Source organism: Canis aureus, chromosome 35, assembly GCF_053574225.1.
Source record: "Canis aureus isolate CA01 chromosome 35, VMU_Caureus_v.1.0, whole genome shotgun sequence".
NCBI classification, from domain to species: domain Eukaryota; kingdom Metazoa; phylum Chordata; class Mammalia; order Carnivora; family Canidae; genus Canis; species Canis aureus.
In genome coordinates, this window is record NC_135645.1 from 19,191,204 (window position 1) to 19,211,258 (window position 20,055).

At 35.9% G+C, this 20,055-nt stretch overlaps 1 long non-coding RNA gene across 13 annotated transcripts in view; it reads left to right on the forward strand.

The window, feature by feature from the left end:
- Positions 1-20,055, forward strand: part of LOC144305133 (uncharacterized) — a 332,824-nt gene that overhangs the window by 53,862 nt on the left and 258,907 nt on the right. For all 13 annotated transcript variants that reach the window (XR_013372155.1, XR_013372162.1, XR_013372152.1 and 10 more), the window contains one exon: positions 8,945-9,051. This is a non-coding gene — a long non-coding RNA (uncharacterized LOC144305133). The remainder of the gene's footprint in view (positions 1-8,944; positions 9,052-20,055) is intronic.

Below are 20,055 nucleotides of genomic sequence, written 5' to 3' on the forward strand. Positions count from 1 at the left end.
TAATTCAATGAGATAACACATGCAAAGTTTTTAGCACAGTTCCTGGTACATGGGCATACATGGACACTATCCGATAGTGTTACGAATAGCTAATCTACATTTAAACTTTTATAGGAGCACCAGAGTGGCTCAGTGGGGTAAGCCTCCAACTCTAGGTTTCTGCTTAGGTGGTGAGCTCAAGGTCATGAGCTCCAGCCCTGCATACACCCAGTGCAGAGTCTGCATCAGATTCTCTCCTTTTCCTTTTCCCTCCCCCTCTTCCTCTCTACTCATTCATGCGTTCTCTCTCTCTCAAATAAATAAATAAAATCTTAAAATGTTATCTGTAAATATAATGTGTAATTTAAAATATAAGAATACATTATGTACTTTTACACTAACATTATTGTATACCAATATATTAATAGCATAATTAATAAAAATAGGCACATAAATATGAAGTGTGCACAAATATATATTAAGCACTATATGCTAGGAACAATTTGAATCACTCTCATAAATATTAACACACGTGTTCCTTACAACAACCTATTATCTGTATTTTACAGGGAAGGAAACTGAGGCATGGTGGTCTTAAGCAAATTACCCAAAGTCACACAGCTAGTTAACGGAGAAGCTGTATTTCAACCTATGCGATCTGGTTTCAAAGTCAGTTCTTCTATGCCATGCTATGCTGCTTTTTAAACATTTATCTGTGCTATTTTTTACCCATGGTATTACGAACCTTCTCCAACAATGTATTTATAGCAAGCAATGTTTTCTGATTGAGATTAGATATCAGAGCCTATTGAAGCAATTCTTTGTAAATATCAAAACCATGTAACAGAATGCAGAAGAAAGCATGTGGTGTGCTTCTCTGTTGAAGCTATTCATGCATCCAGATAAAGCTGAAGCAAGATCAATGTGCTAAGGGTGGGATTCTTAAAAAAAAATGTAGGTTTAAACGAACACTTCACAAAGAATGATATACGAAATCACACACAAAATGTGTACAATATCAATGGTCACTGTACCAGTTAACAATTTATTGCCACTCAGCTCCAAATTTCCCCTTCAATCTATGCTCTGTGAAGATAATAGTCTTCCTTTAAGCATTTCTCCTTAAATGAGCATAATGTTAGCTTTCTCAGTAGAGGGCACTGGAGCAGCATCCCTGGGAGGGAGGGCCCACCTGTTAGTTTCCTGGTGCCACAGGGTAAATGGGTGGTGCAGCTGGGATGGCTTCCAGTGTTCCTCTGTTACAGCCACAGGCCCAGAGCACTGCATCCAAAGAGAACTTGCAGTCTTGCCCAGGAGACTCCCACAACCCTCAGCAGGGAGACCAGTAACCCCCAAAACAACCTGCTGGCCTAAGTATTGTAATGACCACTACAGACACCAATGTGGCCCCCTGAGACCCAGAGGATCCCACCCTTCTGCTTCTCTGTCTACAGGCCCAACCCGTGTGTACCTGGAGGATTGCCACCCCCATCTGCCTGCCCCTGTACTGGAAGCTGATTGTCGCTCCCCACCTGCACTCTGGGACACTGCTTTGTGCTGGCCAGTTTTCTAGACCAGCTTTAGCCTGGACAAACGGGGGAATTTTTTTTTTCTATCTGGTAGGCTAAGCTATACTTTCCCCAATAAGGTATGAACTTCAGCCTTGAGGAGAGAGTTTCACTCTGAGTTTGTCTTTCCTTGGATACTCTCTCTCATTCCTGGAGTATCACACAGCATTTTCATATCTGTTATGATTATTCTTTTATCATAGATTGATGATTCTTTATATTGAGCTTTGGTTGTTTAACTCACCATATGGTTTCTGTTTCGACCTACATTAGTCATTAGTCAGTGCAAATTAAAACCACAAAGAGATACAATTATATATACATTTGAATGGCTAATCTGTTTTTTAAAAAAGTATGGACAATACCAAATATTGGTAAAGATGTAGGGCACCTGGAATTCTCATTCACTATTGGTGGGAATATGAAATATTATTAGTACTTTGGGAAAAAAAGCCTCAAAGATTCTTATAAAACTAACATACACTTATTCTATTATTCATCAGTTCTACTCCAAGAGAAATCAAGACATATATCCACAGAAAGGCTTGTATAGGAATGTTCTGAGATATTGTACTGGTAATAGCCAAAGCTGAAAACAAATGCCCGTCAATAGGCACATGGGTAAATAGACTATGGTGTAGTAATTTGATGGAGTACTACTTAGTGATAAAAGAACAGAAAACACTGCTTTTGAGCAACATTGATGAATCTCAAAATCAGAGATTGAAAGAAGTGAAAAAAGTGAGTGAAAGTAGCCTTAAACAAAATTTTCACTTCTGAGTGAAAGAAGCCTTAAACAAAATTTTCATATTATATGACTCTATGAGATTCTAGACCAAGTAAACTAAGGTTTGGTGGGGGGAAAACAGCGGTTGACTCTGTGAAGAATAGAGATTAATTGGGAAGAGGCTTGCAAGAATGTTCTGGAGTGATGAAAGTATTATTATACCTCTTGATATTCTCTGTGCAAATACTAAGAATGAATCTTTAAAAAACGTGAATTCAGGTTATATAGATTATGCATTTGCCAAAACTTATTGAATGGTTCTGTTAAGATTTGTGCATTTCATAGCAGTGCATTTAACCTAAAAATGTTTAAAGAAGCAATGGTGTAATGCTACAGTGCTTAGATGAGAAGTATACTGATGCCTGCAACTTATTTTGAAATTCATTCAAAATACAGGTGGACTTATGGATGCATAGAGGGATGGCTGGATGAATAGACATATGATAAAGCGAATATGGAAAAGTGTTAATTGTGGAATTTTTAACAGAGTGGTTAGAATATGGATGTTCACCTTAAAACTTTTTTTTTCAATTTTACTGTGTTTAAAAAAAATATAAGAAATAATTGGAAAAACACTGAAGGTGATCAAAACCATCTTAGACTTTTGTCTCTTAAAATTATTCAAATCATTCCCTGGCTTGGTATGGTATCAAAGTGCCAGTTTTGTATGAGGCTTGAGAGCTAAGGGTCTATTGTGAGCCCATGAAGACTCATTCATAATATAGGTATTTTTCCAGTGTTAAGACTGAAGAGAACTGACTTAAATTTACTGTTATAGCACTTCTCCTTTCTTAAAATTTATCATGGCCTTTGCGATGGCCTAGAGTGTCTTTGTTTTATGTGATGAAGGCAAGTGTACTTTTATGAAGGCATATATTTATATTCTGTAATCATTAGAGACTTAGCCTGACTTTTAAACCATACCACCAGGAACTAATATATAAATGGTTTCTATCTATTGCTATTCATTTCATACATGCATATGTTGATTAAGTTGTAAATTCCCCAATGTAGAAACCATCTTCTGTTTATTTTGCTTCTCTACCCAGAGAATATTGTACAGTGCTGTAGACACAGGGGATATTTAAATGCTGATGGTGTCAATTATTGAGATGTTTAAAATCTTTTTGAAATATCCAGGTTAAGGCTGGACTCTTACTAAATAATACTTAGTTCACTCAGAGTTAGTGGTATAGCTAAGATTATGTAGTTTACTCACATACACAATCTTTGATTTCTTTAATTCTATATTATAGAAAGTTCAAAATAGCTTTTATATTAGGCACTGATTTTATTTTTATACCATAGACAAAGAATCAACAGCTAATTAAGTCCACTTTGGACATATAATCCTCCTGTACTCCCAACACGTCTACCATAGGATGCCAATGAAGGACCACCTCCTCACCCCCAGGGAAACAAATGTCTTAAATACCAGTAAGCCATGGACAACTAGTGATCAGATTACAGATCTTAAGTCATCATAGGGGAAAGAAAAATACATGTGGACTTATAACCCCAAAGTAATGGTATTCCCTTAAATATAGGGTTCTCTTTCAAATTGCGAGGGGAAATGCTTTAAAAAAGAAAATATGAGGCACTGTTATATGTAAGTATGACAGCTTTGAATCAGTCTTCCAGGTTAATAAGGGGAAATAGCTTTACCAATAGGTAAAGACAAAAATTAGAGGTCATATATTTCTTTGAACATCAGCTCAATTCCAACTCAAAGATCCCAAAACGTTCCTAAGGTACATATCAGAAAAATACCAGGATGCTCACCGAGAGTCATCATGTGATTATTGCTAGCAACAAGAATCCAGAAGGGTGAGGTTAGCTATCTCTAGGAAGGCTTCCCAGAAACACTCAATTCTGAACTGAGATTTGCAGACATCACCGTTGAGATTCAGAAGGCTGGCTCTTAGGCAACAGAAAATGACCAATGGAGAAGGCAATCACTGAAAATCCTATGATGTGTGACATGTGAGGATAATGTGCTGAAATGACATAGATATACAAAATCTAGAAAGTGGTGGTGGAGGCTACTAGGGGGAATAAAAACTTGTCAATATTTATTATTTTCCCAAATATTTTATCTAAAAGAAATCAGCAGTCCAGTTTCAAGAAACTCAAAGAGACCCATTCATCTATAACTTCACTTGAATGAAATAAAATATTTACTAACACCATAAGCATCTTTTACTGTCCTGATATATTTACTGGCAAACACTGTAATTACTAATTTGATTTTTTAGGTACTAAGATACCAAGAAGATAACGATGATAAGAAACATGGACATTCCAGTCCACTTACAAGTTTACCTTTATTTCAAATTACTTAAATTTCTAGTACTAAGCAGTCTAAGTTTGTACATTCCATGTCTATATTATGAAATTTAGATAACTTCTGGATCAAAAGATACTAAGTTTTCAGACTTTGAAGAGTATATTAACTGACTTGTAGGTGACATTAACACAATTGTTTTGTGTTTATTTATGAGCTTCACAAACACATCGGTAACACAGTACCTGTTAGCAATTCCATATTTGTAGCAATTCCAAATCATCCCCAAAGCACATATCTTCTTCACCTAAAACCTGTTATGAGTGTGTATGTGTATATACCAATATAGACCAATATGATTTTTAGTTCCTTGCAAGTGTATATAACCTTATCAATTATTTCAAATAATTTTCACTATTGTATAAACCATGTAGTAAATTTTTTGCAGTGATTGTAACCATAATTTTTTTTTTGTAACCATAATTTTTAATTAAAAATACCTATCGGCTGAGAGAGCGTGATGGCGTATTCTTCCCCCAAAGCCTTCCCTAAAGGCAGTTTAGGGTTTGTTAGTTTTCTTTTTTTGTAATTTTCAATACTTTTATGTGGCAATGGGAAGAATATGATATTTCCTATATATTAATGATTATACATCTCATTTTCTTTTACATGTAAATCACAAGCTAGGGGCTAGAGTTAAGTGGATTTTTATTTTTAGGCTCTGGCCTGAGCTATGGCACGTCTGCTAGCTAAAAGACAGTAATGAAGGCTATTTAGCCCACATTGCTTTGGGAAACAGGCTTAGCACTCCATAAATCCTGTATTTTACCTTATTTACACCATTCACACGTACAACCTTTATTCTGTTCATCTACTTGGAGTCTAATTTAATTTACTGAAGAGTGTGCATTACTCACTCAACCTTAATGTGGACTTGATTCAACTATAACTATTGTAAGCTAATTGTGCTGTGTTGGATTTGAAGGTGATAATGATGTGCAGTGACAGGTTTAACAAATTTTCGATTACCACATTCAATTACTTTTGGTGCATCCCACTTATCAGTGAGCCAAACACTTAATTCATTTAAGGTTTTGACAAAGAATATGGGATGAGATGATTCATTAGAGAGACTCCCAGGACAGGTCTTGCACTCTAGATGTTATTAAACAACTCCCTCTGTTCCTTTACAGGTTGATTTTAGAATCTAGCTGTGTTATAGAAAATGTAGTGCTTATTTGCCACATGTTCCTATCTGGAAACAGATTATCCAGCGTGTTGAGATTTGCATTAATGCCTATATCAGCACATCAATATTTGTGGCTTATGAAGTTTTAAATAAAAATGCAATTATTTTCAAAGATCAGTGATAATGAGTCAAATATTATTTACTTTATAATTGATTTATTTCTTTTTTTAATTGATTTATTTCTAAGTCTACATTTATCAATGCTATTCTATAAAATAAAAATAGGAAGTTTAAAAATAAAGTGAAAATCACCTATTTCAATTACATTTCTGTACTTGTTTGTAAATTGGGTTAACCAATACTTAAGAGAATTTAGAAAATTTTACCCTTTGAACCAACAGAAAACAAAAGAACAGTTAGTAAAATATCATTTAAGTTCTCAGAGAAAGACAAGTTCATCTTATTCCTATAAATCTGAAGTTTGATGAAAATCTCTAAGAAGATTCTTATGGTAGAAAAACAAAAACAAAAACAAAAGCATTGGATTGTGTCATTTCTTTGAAAACAAATTGCCGAATATATCAAATAGAAGCTCATTTCCACTTATGACACAAGATACAAATATGTTTGCAGTGCTTATTGTCTCGTCTTTAATCTTCCTTATGAAGAGGGAGGTATTTGAGTAATATTGACATTCGTTATTGTGGTTATTTTAAGTTTTATATTATTGAATAATCAGATGTGTTGAAGGGGCCACCTTTCAGGTTTTGTGTGGGGTAGCTGGTTCATTATTGGATGATAATGATAAAAACTGATGCATAATATGTCGAGAAGTCTTTCTGAATACATATGTGCTGAAAGGCAATTTAAAAATCAATCCCACATTAGCCTAGGTATAATGATTTATAAATTTCTATGAAGTGTCAGTATATCCTGGAGGTACATGTAACTGACATTATAATTAGTGATACGATATTTCTTTCATAATTAGTTATGCATATTCTACTAGATTGCATACTGGTTTGTTACAAGATTGTCCTCCTTTGAGGATCTGCCCACACCCTAGTCCAGACATTGAAGCTGCTCATTTACAAGATTGAGGCATTTATATTCATTCTTTCAAGGAGAAGTATGATTTAAAGCTAATGTCCTACTCTACAGATTTGTAATTGGACCTTGTAATTTAAGATCTAATTTGGATCCAGACTTTTGGGATCATCTTTTATGGTGGATGAGGTTGTGACTGCTCCCATTCCCTCATGCCAGTATACTCACCTCTACTACTGCACCTGTTGACTTTTAATAGCTCACAGTGTTCCCCTTTGACCATCACCAGGGTAAACAGATGGCCCGCCCCTGTACTTCAAAGTGAACTCAACCCTGTGGTATAATTCATGCTCTATCACTCCCCATAGGACCAGGCTGAAACTTGTTTCCAGGACAGACTATATCTATGTTTAGCTTTCTTCTCCTGCCCTATTGTTCTTGCCTCCCTCCCCTTCTCCCAAGAGCACATCTCTAATAAATCACTTGAACAAGAAATCCTCATTTATGTTGTGCTTCTAAAGAACCCAACCTTGGGACATTTCAGATAAGATATATAGTTTAAGGCTTAGCCATTCAGATGCACTTCACGATGATCCAAAAATAGTGGTAATTTATGTATTTGACAATAGTAATAGAGCAGCTTAGACATCATTGTCCATAGTTTTTTGGAAACCCAGATTTTATGAATGCTGTTAAAATCTTTTCTTGATAAAAGGATGAAAATATGTCCAAAATGTCATATGTATCTTACATTTAAAATAGTGACTTAAAGGAACTGTCATATATTAAGCCATCTTTTTGACCAATGGAGGACACTAGTGAGAAAAGTAGTAATTAGAGACTATGTGCCTTTAACTGTAGTCCTCATCCTATGGCTTCTTGATATGAACTTTAGACTAGACATATCGCTTCCATGGTTTCTATAACTCACCAGAAAAGGTGACATTGATAATAAATAGCTAAAATTCACTTAAAATATACTATGTATATCATTCATTATTTTGACAATCCTTTGGACATAATTATCTTCATCAAAGATACAGAGACCAAAGCTCAGACTCTTTGAATACTTTTCTTGTATTACCAATCTTCTATGTGTAAAGTATGAATCAAGCCTAGACTTACTGGGCTCCTTAGCCCAGGCATTCCCTGCTGTAGCACCTTACCTCTCTATACATTTTTGGTGTCCTGAGAAGTCAATTAACCTAATGGAGGTGTTGTAATAGGCATTGGTTGGACAGGAGGACAGATAGGAGCAATAATTGGCTTGCTTTCATGATTCTTTATTTTTCACACTAGCTTTTGCTTCTCTGCTGAAAGAAGTATTTTTTACCTGAGCTGAGTAATGTTCGCAAAATTTTCATTAGTAATAATAGTTGTTTTTTTATTGCTTTTGTAACAAATTATCAAAAAGTCTGTGCCGAAAACAATACAGATTTACTATCTCACAGTTTTGTAGGTTGGAAGTTCCACAGAAGTCTTATTGGGCTGAAATCAAGTTAGAAGGGCTGAGTTGTCTCTAGGAGACTGGAGACTCTAGGAGAAAGTCAGTTTTCTTGCCTTTTCTAGCTTCTATAAGCCACACATTCTTTGGCTGGTGGCTCCTTTCCTTCAGGTTCAAAGCCAACAATGTCACATTCCTCTAACTCTCACTTCATCACATCTCTTTCTCTGACCACAGCAAAAAAAGATTCCTGTTTTCAAAGACTCTTGTGATTAGATTGATAACCATCCAGATAATGCAGAAAAATGTCCCTATCTGAAGCTCCTCAACCTTAATCACATCCTTAAAGTCCCATTTGCGATGTAAGGTAACGTAGTCACACGTTCCAGGGATCAAGGTGTGGATATCTTTGGGAGGAGGGCACTGTTCTGCACAGCAATAGACCTACATTAATAATTTTCATTGGTATTATTTTTTTCAAAGTAATGGGGATATTTAATTTTTAGAAGGATCTTTTATCTAATTTTTTTCTAGTGTTGTCTATTCTACTTCTACCTCTCCCTGACAGATATTGGGAACAGGAATTAGGACTGTCCCAAGCCTGTTTACAACAGCAATCAACAAAATGTTCTCTTGTCTTTCCCAGGGCAAAATTCCTTCAGGAAGAAGCCAAAGGGAAGAATCAGTGAAACAATGTGTGATTAGCCTGTTTGATTCAATACTATTGACTGTGACTAAATCAATGTAGAAACTGTAAGTATATTCAATATCTGGAATCTCACAGGTACATAAACTTAATAGAATTGTTCTATACATAAATCATATTTGGGTCTCATATTTATGTGATCTCATTCTTTATCTTCTGCACAAAACCTATGAAGACTTCAGATTTTTCCTCCAAGATGAGCCTGGTTTAGGGTTACTTTGTTTGTATGAGATTTTCCTTCATTATAAACCGTTGCCATGAAGTGAAGATCCTGTTACCGAGTTCACTGGGAGAGGTGGATATGCAGTTCACTGTCTTTGAGATGAGCTCTTCTTGGTCAGATTTCACTTCATTTTGTAGAAGCAACTAAAAATGTAAAGCATTTTTCAGCCCTACTGTCTCCTTATTTACTGTTTTTCTACGAAAACTTTTTGATCTGATATAGCTCCCTAAACTTCCTACCTTAACTCACTTAACTCCAAAAATTTGATTCTCTCCCAATTAATTCTGCCACTTAACCCTCCCCCATAGAAGTTTCTGAAATAATGATTTTTTTTCTTGGCCTAAACTATTTTTTCCATGTGAATTACCATACACATTTAGGGGTTCCATTGTTAAATGATTTTGATAATATTTGTAAAGATTAGATTTTCTCAAAACAGTACTGTAGTTTATTTCCCAACTATGCTTTAATCTAGTCATAAACTAATGATTATTTTATTTACTAATTTACCTAATTTTGATCAAGGGAACCCTGTTAATAGTATAAAAGTCTTTTCTTTCAAAATCAAAACTATCCCTAACAATTTTTTTTTCATTTTTTCTCTTTGGTTTTGCAGATAGTGTTATTGATTGATTGATTGCACAGCAGTATGTGTGTGTATGTGTGTCTATACATATATGTGATATATTATTTTGTAGGGAGTAATTTCTTTTGGCAATGTAGGAGTGTTAATTATCATTTAGGAGTGTAAATAATCATTATGTTCTCTAATTTTTCCCCTTACTTTTCAGCTGCAGTTTCTTAGTTTAACTCATTATTATATCAGAAACATTACTTGTAAGCCTATACTGGGGTATTTTATAATTTTGTGGTTGTCTTTCTTTGCATTGCTGTTATTATTTTTTTCATCTTAACATAAATGTCTGGAACAGTCACCTTGGACAAATCACTAAGATGATGTGTAGAATTCTCAAAAAATTCAAAGATTGTTGTCTCAAATGTGTACATGTAAATGGTATTTACAGTGGAGGTGTTTGAAACATTAAGGTACATCTGACTCATATGCTCAGACTCATTTTAAATGGGAAACACTCTAATTAGCATTTAATGTAACAGCGGCACCACCAACAAGATAACTGTGGTAGGCAGAGTTCTAAGATTGGTTTCACATTTGTACCCCCTGGTAAGAATTACCTCCCCTTGAATGCAGGTGAGAACTGTAAATATAATGGGATATCACTCCCATGATTAAGTTACTGTATCTGACAAAGGGGAAAGTATTTAGCAGTAGTAATTAAGGTCCTAATTGGCTGGCTTTAAGTTAATCAAAAGGAGATTATCACGGGAGGGCCTGACATAATGAGATGAGCTCTTTTTGAAACGATTTAGTAGTTGAAATGGGAAAAGTCAGGGAGAGAGAAACAGCAGTAGGTGTACTCCTGTTGGCTTTGAAGAAAAAAAACCACAAAGTCACAGAAGGGTCATGTGCCAGGGAATGGGGGCAGCCTCTAATTGCTGAGAGCCTCAGTCTCCCAACTGTAAGTAGATGAATCCTGCCAACAACAGGTAAGCTTGGAAGAAGATCCTGAGCCCCTGATTGTAGCCCCAGCTAATACCCTGACTTCCTCTGTGGAGACTCAGAGCAGAGGACCCAGCTCTCCTGTGTCCAGACTACTGCCACACAGGACCTGTGAGATAACAAATTGGTGTTGGTGTAAGCACAAAGTTTGCGGTGATTTATTATATAGCAATAAAAAACTAACACAATAGCTCACGTTTATTTAGCTCTTTTTATGTGCCATGTTCCATGCAATGGATATTACATACATGATTTTACTTAATACAATAGCTCTATGAAGTAGGACCTGTTATTTTTAAAATTTTACAGATGAGAAAATCAAGCCTTAGGGATTTCAGAACACTTGTGTGCAGGTCACAGAGCTGGTTGATGAAGGAATTGGGATTTGAACTTGAGCTCTAAATCTCTTTGCTACATTATATTCTTTAATATGAAACGTTCCGCAAAATAATGCATGTCATTTTTGTTCTGATTACCACCAGTTCAAATATTGTCCTTATCTCATGCATATCAAACAAGCGACAAATACTAAAGAATAAACAGCCTTTGGTGAAATATAATTTTTTGGTTGATTTCATAAAAAGGCCTTTATATGAGTACCTCACCAATTTTAGAAGAAAGTCTTCTGAAAAATAAATCTTTCTTAAAAAGTTACTTAATTGCTATTTTACCTAGAAGAAGAGCAATCTATTTCCATCTATCAGGTAGTAATGAGAAGTCATTATCTTACACTCTTTTTTAATTAACATCAATCCTGATTAGTCAGAATAAGTTAGGCTCTTTGTCTTTTTTCCATAGTTGTGATTCTTCTGGTACAGGAGTCATTCAATTATGTGTTATCATGTATGATCAGTCACAAAAGGTGGCAGTATAATTATATTACTGCATTTCAAATTTTACTTTGCAGCATATTTCAGTGTTAAAATGTAAGTGTGGTTCCTTTAAAATGGGAAAATAATGATGCATATTTTTTCATATTAAAAACAAAATGTACAACATTTAATAAGGCTTGGGGATTTTAGTAGCTAGTATTTGTCATAATAGGCATTGAACACAATAGTAAAAATATCAGAGGTACTAATTGATTGTTGCTACAAATCATTGGAGGGGAGGGTTATAGTGAAGGAAAGAATTATTCTGACTGGAATGTGCAATAGAATTTTGAAAATTCAATTGATGATTTGGCAGTTCTATATGGCAACCTTGGCCATCATTTAAAACATGATTTTCCATTCATCTTTTTAGGGTTTTATGCGTGTATTGAGAGAGCCCCTATCTCATTTGCTTTTGGACCAAAATCATCTCCCCTTCCCAATGTGAACACTAAAAACTAAATAGTGTAAATACAACTTTATTCTTTTTTTGATGGGATGGAAGTAGGTATGCAGATCTTGCACTAATTACCTAAGTGACTGGCGCTACAATGGAAGTAATTATTAGCTGCCCTCACAGGAGGGAGGGGGGGAGCAAGTAAACATTCTATCCTCCCAACCCTCTCATAGAAGTACTATGCCCTGCATAGGGTGGAGTCAGCTAATCTATCAGTGTGAACAGAAGTTAGAAATTGCACTATCTCTAACCTTGCTTTGAAGAGGCAACTTGATTCTCTCGTCATACCTACAAAACCCTTTTGGGGTCAGAACTCATGGAACAGAGGGAATTTCCAGCCCTGCATAGCAGACATCAGGGGAAAAACAAAGGGTGATTTGCTGCCCCTGGCAGCATCGGTACATTATTCTTCCCAGTGTGACTGCAGCATTCTTCCCACACTTCCTGCGCTCTCACATTTTCATCAGTTCAGCATCACCAGTGACTTATCACCCCAAACCGACCACGTTCCTTTTTTTTTTTTCCTTCCACTTCAGAAGTATACTCGAAATTATTTTTCTGTAAGAATTTTAAATTGTGCTCTTTTCTGTGGCATTTGTTTGGTATTTTTAAGGTTAAGCAATCATGTTTGACACCTAAATGAAAAACAGAATGGTCTTCATCTCTCTTGAGCTAGCAGTGTTACAGATCATAGACTTTGCCCAGGAGAAACCAGGTTCTTTATTTGCAACTCAAACGATTTTTACTGGAATCATTTGCTCTGTTTCCATTACTTGACATAGGCATTGGACAAAAAAAAACCTTACTGTTCAGGCGTTGCAGCATTACTAAAGAGAAAGCAATCTTAAATACTGTGGCTTTTGCTCTAATTTAACAGAGGTGATTTAGAAATAAAATCAAGGAGAGGAAGGGAACAATACCTTTGTGGGTTTCACCTTCTTCTACTAATAAACTCTTGATTCTTCTATTAACACAGAAGATAAGAAAATACCAGAGCTATTGTAGAAATCTGAACAGGGGAGTGAAACAGACCACAAACTTAAACATGAGATTGCAACACAGTATAAAGCTTGAATCACCAACTTGTTATCTTTTGATAAGTGATTCAGTATAATAATAATAAGATTTGGAATTTAGAAATTGAGTTCTTTTAAATAAAACTAAGATCTGTTGAACAAACGCTTTGCACTTTGCGTACTAGGTGATTGCAGTTCAACTGGGCAAAGTGTCCGTAGGACATACATAATTAAAATTTTCAGAATAATTTTGGAAGTACTCCTAGGAAACCCAGGAGAAAATTTCACTTATTTACGTAATAGTTTCTAAACAAGTGAGACCATCCTACAAGCCTGTGAGATGCCCCGTGCCCAGCACAGTGTCCTGCACACCATTCAGTACCTATTTGTTCAGCTGATATGGTCTTAAGGAGCACGCATTGTTTTTTCCTCAGTCTTTGTAACCCTAGCACCCAGTACGCCACCTGAGACATTCATTAATAATAAATGCTAACTGAATATTTGTTTTCAAATAAATAAATTTGGCTATGTCTTCCAAATTCCATTTTAATGTTGAGCACACTTATGTTATTTTTCAGCCTTACTGTGAGTCTCCCTAATATACAAGGTGTGTTAAAAAGAAAAATCCAGGTGGCAGGAATTAGAAAACATGTGTTCATCTTGGAAGGAGACTGCTAATGAAGACAGTGTCTGTGCTCGTAAATCAGTGCTTTATAGAAGTGTTGCCTGAATACCATCTGCGCTGGAATCACTTGGCACCGCTGCCCCACTCTGGGACTTTTGAATCAGAATACCTGGGGGGAGGGCTCCAGAACCCATGGTTTTGTATGATCACCAGGCAAAATTTGTTTATGCTAAGACCTTGCAATTCAAGGTGTGGCCTGCAGATAAGCAGCATCTGTGACAGCTGCAACCTGTAAGTCTCAGGCCCTCGCCCAGAGCTGTGGCATCAGAATGTGCATTTCAACACACATTCCCAGGGGATTGATTGCACTTGAGAATTTGGGAATCACTAGGTTGAAGTTTCAGAACTACCACTTCTATCTTAAATTATAAATTGAGTCTCATGCCTAAGGATCCGTTCTTCAGTTTCTCCTATCAGGACACACTCCCACTTTGTTTCCTACTGTCGCTGGGGGAAAAATCATCTGTTTTTCAACCCTGCTCCCGTGAGCACATGAGACTATGATGTAACTGTGTTTTGCACTAGACTGTGGGCTGTAAGGTGGCAACAGCTATATCTCCTTTCATCTTTCAGCGCCAATACTGAATGCTTATACAGAGTACTTAGTTGAATTAATTGAGTAGGTTAATTGAACTAATTGATTTCATTAATTGAATTAATATCAAATAGATAAATGAAAACTATCTTAGATTGGGGGAGGCACACTTTTCAAAAGAGAGAAGACTAGTTTTTTTTAAGTTAATGACTGCAGTTCTGATTTCTACCTTGTTCCCTGTTGCGTGTATTGGCTGTAATAGGAAAATAACTATTTTTGCGAACATTATGGTAAGAAGGTCTAATCAAGTCACTAATCATCAAGTTCTCCAGGCTCAAGCATCACAAATTAGCCCCACTGACTTCCAGCCTCTCTTCAGAACTAACTTAGATTTAGCCAATTCTTGTTTTTCTGTGCCTCTCAAATCACCATCTCCAATCTCCTTATTTCTGTAGCCATACTTCTTTAACCATGAATATGTGGGAGGAGAACTCAGGGTGGTAAATGGCCTCAGGCTGAGAGATGCAGGGGGTCAACAAAGCTCTGTTGTTTAGAGGGCTTTTATTATTTTCAGACTTAAAGCTGAAACCATACCAGAAATCTGAGCTTTGGAAAACTGGCTTCATATATATTATTTTGTGACTATATCAGTTTTTCTGATGTTCTTGTTTATATTGTCTTACATCTATATCACCCCAGATAAACTATATCTTTCTAAAAATCAAATATAGTCAGTTCTCATTATTCATAGTGGTTATGTTCTATAAGGTCCCCACTTGATCCCTCAACACTGTATTGGGGGATGCTGAACAATTGCTCTAGGGGAAGTATAGAATTAGGTTCCTGGGAACATTAGTTCACATTTTTATCAACCAATCAATATGTAACTTTGTTTTATGTGTTTTCCCGTTTAAAGACACTTAATTTCATATATATACTGTTGATTCATTAAGATGGACTTCAAAACCAGTAGCAATATATATATAACTCATGCCTGAATGAAGTTTATCCAACACAGGTGCTTTTTCCACCAAGCACACTGCAGCCTTTTTGCATATAAGAACAGTAGAAAGACTTCAGCAGTACACTTGGGGACCTTTATAAAGAGCAAAATCACCAACAAAAAGCGCAAAATGTGAAAAACATGGCACTAAATCGTCTACCAAAAGGATAGTTAATTACACTGTGAGACCTGAGATACAAAGGAAGAGGTGCCTTCAAGCTGTGATTGTGCATGTCAGGTGGCTCAAACTTGTCACAACTTTACTTTGCATATGTCCAGGAATGAGTACAAAAGTGGTATATTGATTTTGGCATTGCAAATACATTTTAGTAAATAGGCCAACGAAAAAATACAGAATTTGCAAATAGTGTGGATCAACTGTTCTATGTTTTCGATGTTCAGGGACTTTCCTTAGTCTTTAATATGATCTTTACACAGAGATAGATATTGAATTAATGAAGTGAGTCTCTCTTTTTTGTGAATAGAAAAGTCTTCTAAATAAGCCTGTGATTGATAAGTCAGGATTAGGTAATGCATGATTCAATATATAAATATAAAGTATTGTGTAAAAACACCCACACAAAAATTCAGGCCGTGTTCCAAGTAAATATAATTAAAATTTGTCGGACCCTAATTTTATGCTAGGCATTCTGTTGAAAACTTCCCATATATGTGCATTCTCCCTTTATGGAAGCTCAGAGTGGTGAAGTCATATATTCAAGTTCACACCCTTAGTAAGTGTCAGTTATTTTCTTGACTAGAATGAAGTAAATTGTATTGCCTCTTTGTTGAAAATAACAGTTAGAATCATCTACTATGATACTAGCATATATCATGTGATAATGAGATCACTGGTTAAATCTATACATATACATGAGAGTGAGTGAGAGTTCCATTTGGTTTACAAAGTGATAGTATTCAATCACTGGTTTCTATATCTATTGTTCATCATATTTTCATAAACTGTAGAATCCATAGCTGGTCTGTGTTTTTTTTCTGAAATATACATTGTTAAATATGTCTATATTTCTACATATGCACAAATTCTAAATTTGATAACACCTGCATGTTTTTCTAGCACATAAAGCATAAAATACTTTTTGTGTTTTTGAACTATTGCTTCATGTGAAAGATAGCAATGAGGTTTATAATTATTGTCTCTTCTTTCTTAATTGTACTTTCACAAATTAGCCTCCAGACCAAATCCCATTGTTGAAAGCTAGCCCACCACTTCATCTTTCCTACTTCTCCTTCTCCTTCCCTTCCACCCTAGACACACACACACACACACACACACACACACACACTTGGGTTTAACTTTTCAATCTGGGGCTTTTGAGTCAGGAATCCTATTGACAGCAGATTATGGAGATACTCTCTTCCCGTTATGTCAGCACCTTATGACCAATTGTTTGCCCTACGGAGCTATAATAAAATACAGCAGGGTTCAGCACTATTGGCACACTTGGTTTAGAGGAAGCTCAAGACTGGAACTCCATAAAAGTTTCAGGTCAGGATAAACATGTGGAGTAGCTGAACAGAGAATAAGATTAGTAATTAATTAGAAAATCAGTGATTTGTCTTTATTTCTATGCTGTATGTGGAGTCCTCTTACTTCTATGCCCATAAAGTCTTAATTTTCTCTGGCATCTGCCATCACGTTTTACCACATCATGCTAATTCATCTTGCTATAAAAGTTATAAAATGCAGGAAGCTTAAATAAGTCTGGAAAGTGCTATTCATCACTTTTTTTATGAAACAGAATATATTTGCTTTATTTACAGTATTGGCTTCATGCATATAAAATTTATGTGAAATATTATTGCATCAAAAGAGTATAATGTGCATTTCTTGCATGGTACTAAATTTATCTTTAGTAAACAAAGACAAACAAAATGACAATAGTCTCTGATCTCAATTTGCTAAGCAATCCCTGTCATCACTCTTGTACTTTTGTGAGTTAAAAAGTTATGATTTTGATCCTAATTATTTATACTATGAATTCCACTATTGCACATAGAGTCCATATCCTGTTAAGTTTCTTTTTTTTAAAAGATTTTATTTTTTTAAATTTTTATTTATTTATGATAGTCACACAGAGAGAGAGAGAGAGAGACAGAGACACAGGCAGAGGGAGAAGCAGGCTCCATGCACCGGGAGCCCGACGTGGGATTCGATCCCGGGTATCCAGGATCGCGCCCTGGGCCAAAGGCAGGCGCCAAACCGCTGCGCCACCCAGGGATCCCAAAGTTTCAAAAAACTTCATTTTATTAATTAGCACACAGTAGTGCAAATGAATATCACTATAACCATAAGTGATACATTTGTTGATTGCACCAGCTGGTGAAAACCTGGCCTAATCCTACCCTAGGGGCAGTGATCTAGACATGAATTCTGGGCCCAGCAGCCCGAGTTCAAATATTGCTTATCTCCTAATTAATGAATAAAGCCAAGGTACAATAAACAATAAACAATAAACATTCATGAAAGAATGAAGCCTAGAAAATTGAGTATGTTGCCTAATGATCACAAATCCAAAATCAACAGTTACCTTGGTATAGTAACTCCCTATTCAATACCTCATCTAAGTTGCTTCTTAGGAATGTGAATAATACCAGAGGGACCATTTCAGGTAGAGGTCAAGGTAATGACTAAAATATATATATGATAAACTAGGATTTTAAATCATTGAGTTAATTTTTTTTTAAAGATTCTGTTTATTTATGAGAGACACACAGAGAGAGGCAGAGACGTAAGCAGGGGGAGAAGCAAGCTCCCTATGGAGAGCCTGATGTGGACTTGATCCCCAGGACCCCAGGATCATGACCTGAGCCACCCTGATGCCCCACTGAGTTAATTTTGAGGGATACTAAGAACTTATCTTTGTGGTTTTGAAATTTTCCCATTTGTTTTGGTCTCTGCTTCCCCTTCCTGCATTTTTCTGGGTAAGCTTTATGAGAAACCTATCAATGTGTTATTCTAGTATAAAGTAGCAGAAAAGTTCAGTATGGGGAAGTATGTTCTGGCCACAAGAGCCCAGGATCTAAGAGGTTATACTTTATGAGAGCACCAAAAAGCACATAAATCATACTGTCCTCAAAGATTTAGAAATAGGTAAAAGGGGCCACTCCATTTGGCTCAGGATTACAAAGATTAGAAGTGAAAGGTTGAGGCCTCATGAGCTCCTGTCCATTATGTAATGAAGATGATTAGCTTTCTGGCTTGCTAAATAAAATCGTATTCGTAATAGAATCAAAAACTTTCCTGAAGGTCAGACATGCCATATTTATTGCTTCCTCCTTGTCTATAAGCCAGAACATTCTGTCACTGTTGTAATACAAGCCAACAAGAGCCAAATAAATCTTTGATTCTTTTGGCTCACTCTGCCATTAAACACAAGCCATTGTAAAGTCATGAAAATTACCTGAGAAGGAAGTGGAGAAATTGGTTGGTTCAGAAAAGACCACCACAGTGATTAAAGGGATGAAAAATATGACCTGTCTGAGAGCTAAAGAAGCTGGTGCTATTTAGTTGAAGAGAAGAGAAGGCTGAATGGTAATTTAGTAACTGTCTTCAAATTTCAAGAGGATTACTACTTCTGTTTTATCCATCTTTACAGATTTCAAACTACCAAGGAATTATTCTGAATTTTTCCTGTAACTAGTACATTTGATTCACTTTATATTAATTAAAATGTTTTCTCATTAAAAAATTTGAACTTGTATTTGGCATTCTTCCATTTGAAAGAATAAATAGTAGGAAGAGATAATCAAATAAGGAGTATTATTCTGTTCTGCTGCTTCGTACATCTGAGGAATAGTTCTTTTTTTCTTGATACAAACAAGTTGTGACAAGTTCCTGCCATTTATCAACCTCAAATACCAATGGGTTAAATTTTTCTGTTACTTGGCTCCAGCTATGTTTTGCGTTACTATTGCCAAGCCTTAATAATAATGACAAAAAGGAGGAAATGAACATGTTAGAAGTTAAATTGCATTCCTTGTCACTTTGTAAAGCGAAATAACAAGACTTGGAATCATTACCTTGTGTATTTCTGAATAAAGATTAATTTATAAGGTCTCAATTGTTTTGAAACCATCAGTAAGCATTTACTAAATGTCAAATACTGTTTAGTACTAGGTTTTTTTTTTAAACTTTTAGATTTTTATTAGTAGTTTTCTGAAGAATCAAAATAGTTACCAAATTACTTTAGATTCATCAAGACTGTATATCCTTTGTATTTAGATCTTTAATGATGTACAACAGAATATAAAACAAACGAAAGAGACTGATTTCTATGACTAGATATTACTCGTGTCATCCTAGAGCTGGAGGGAGAGGCCTTTCTCCAAAGAGAACAGAGGTGGAGTTGGTGCTGGGCTACTTTATTTGGGAGAGAGTGGGGGGGGAGAGAGAGAGAGAGAGAGAGAGAGAGAGAGAGAGAGAGAGAGAGAGAAATGCCCTTAGAGCTCAAGATGTTTTAGTCTGGTGGTAAAGATAAGTTAATGAAGTCACGGCTGGGGAGCAGTGCCTAATCAGATACATGTGTGCCTCAAGGAAGTACAAATCCTGGGTGAGCTAAAACACACAGAGCTAGGAGTCTAACTAGCACTCATTGGCTGCTAACTCTTGTGCTCCGTTCCTTTTAGTGGCCCCATGTCAAGTATATTTCCACCAGGC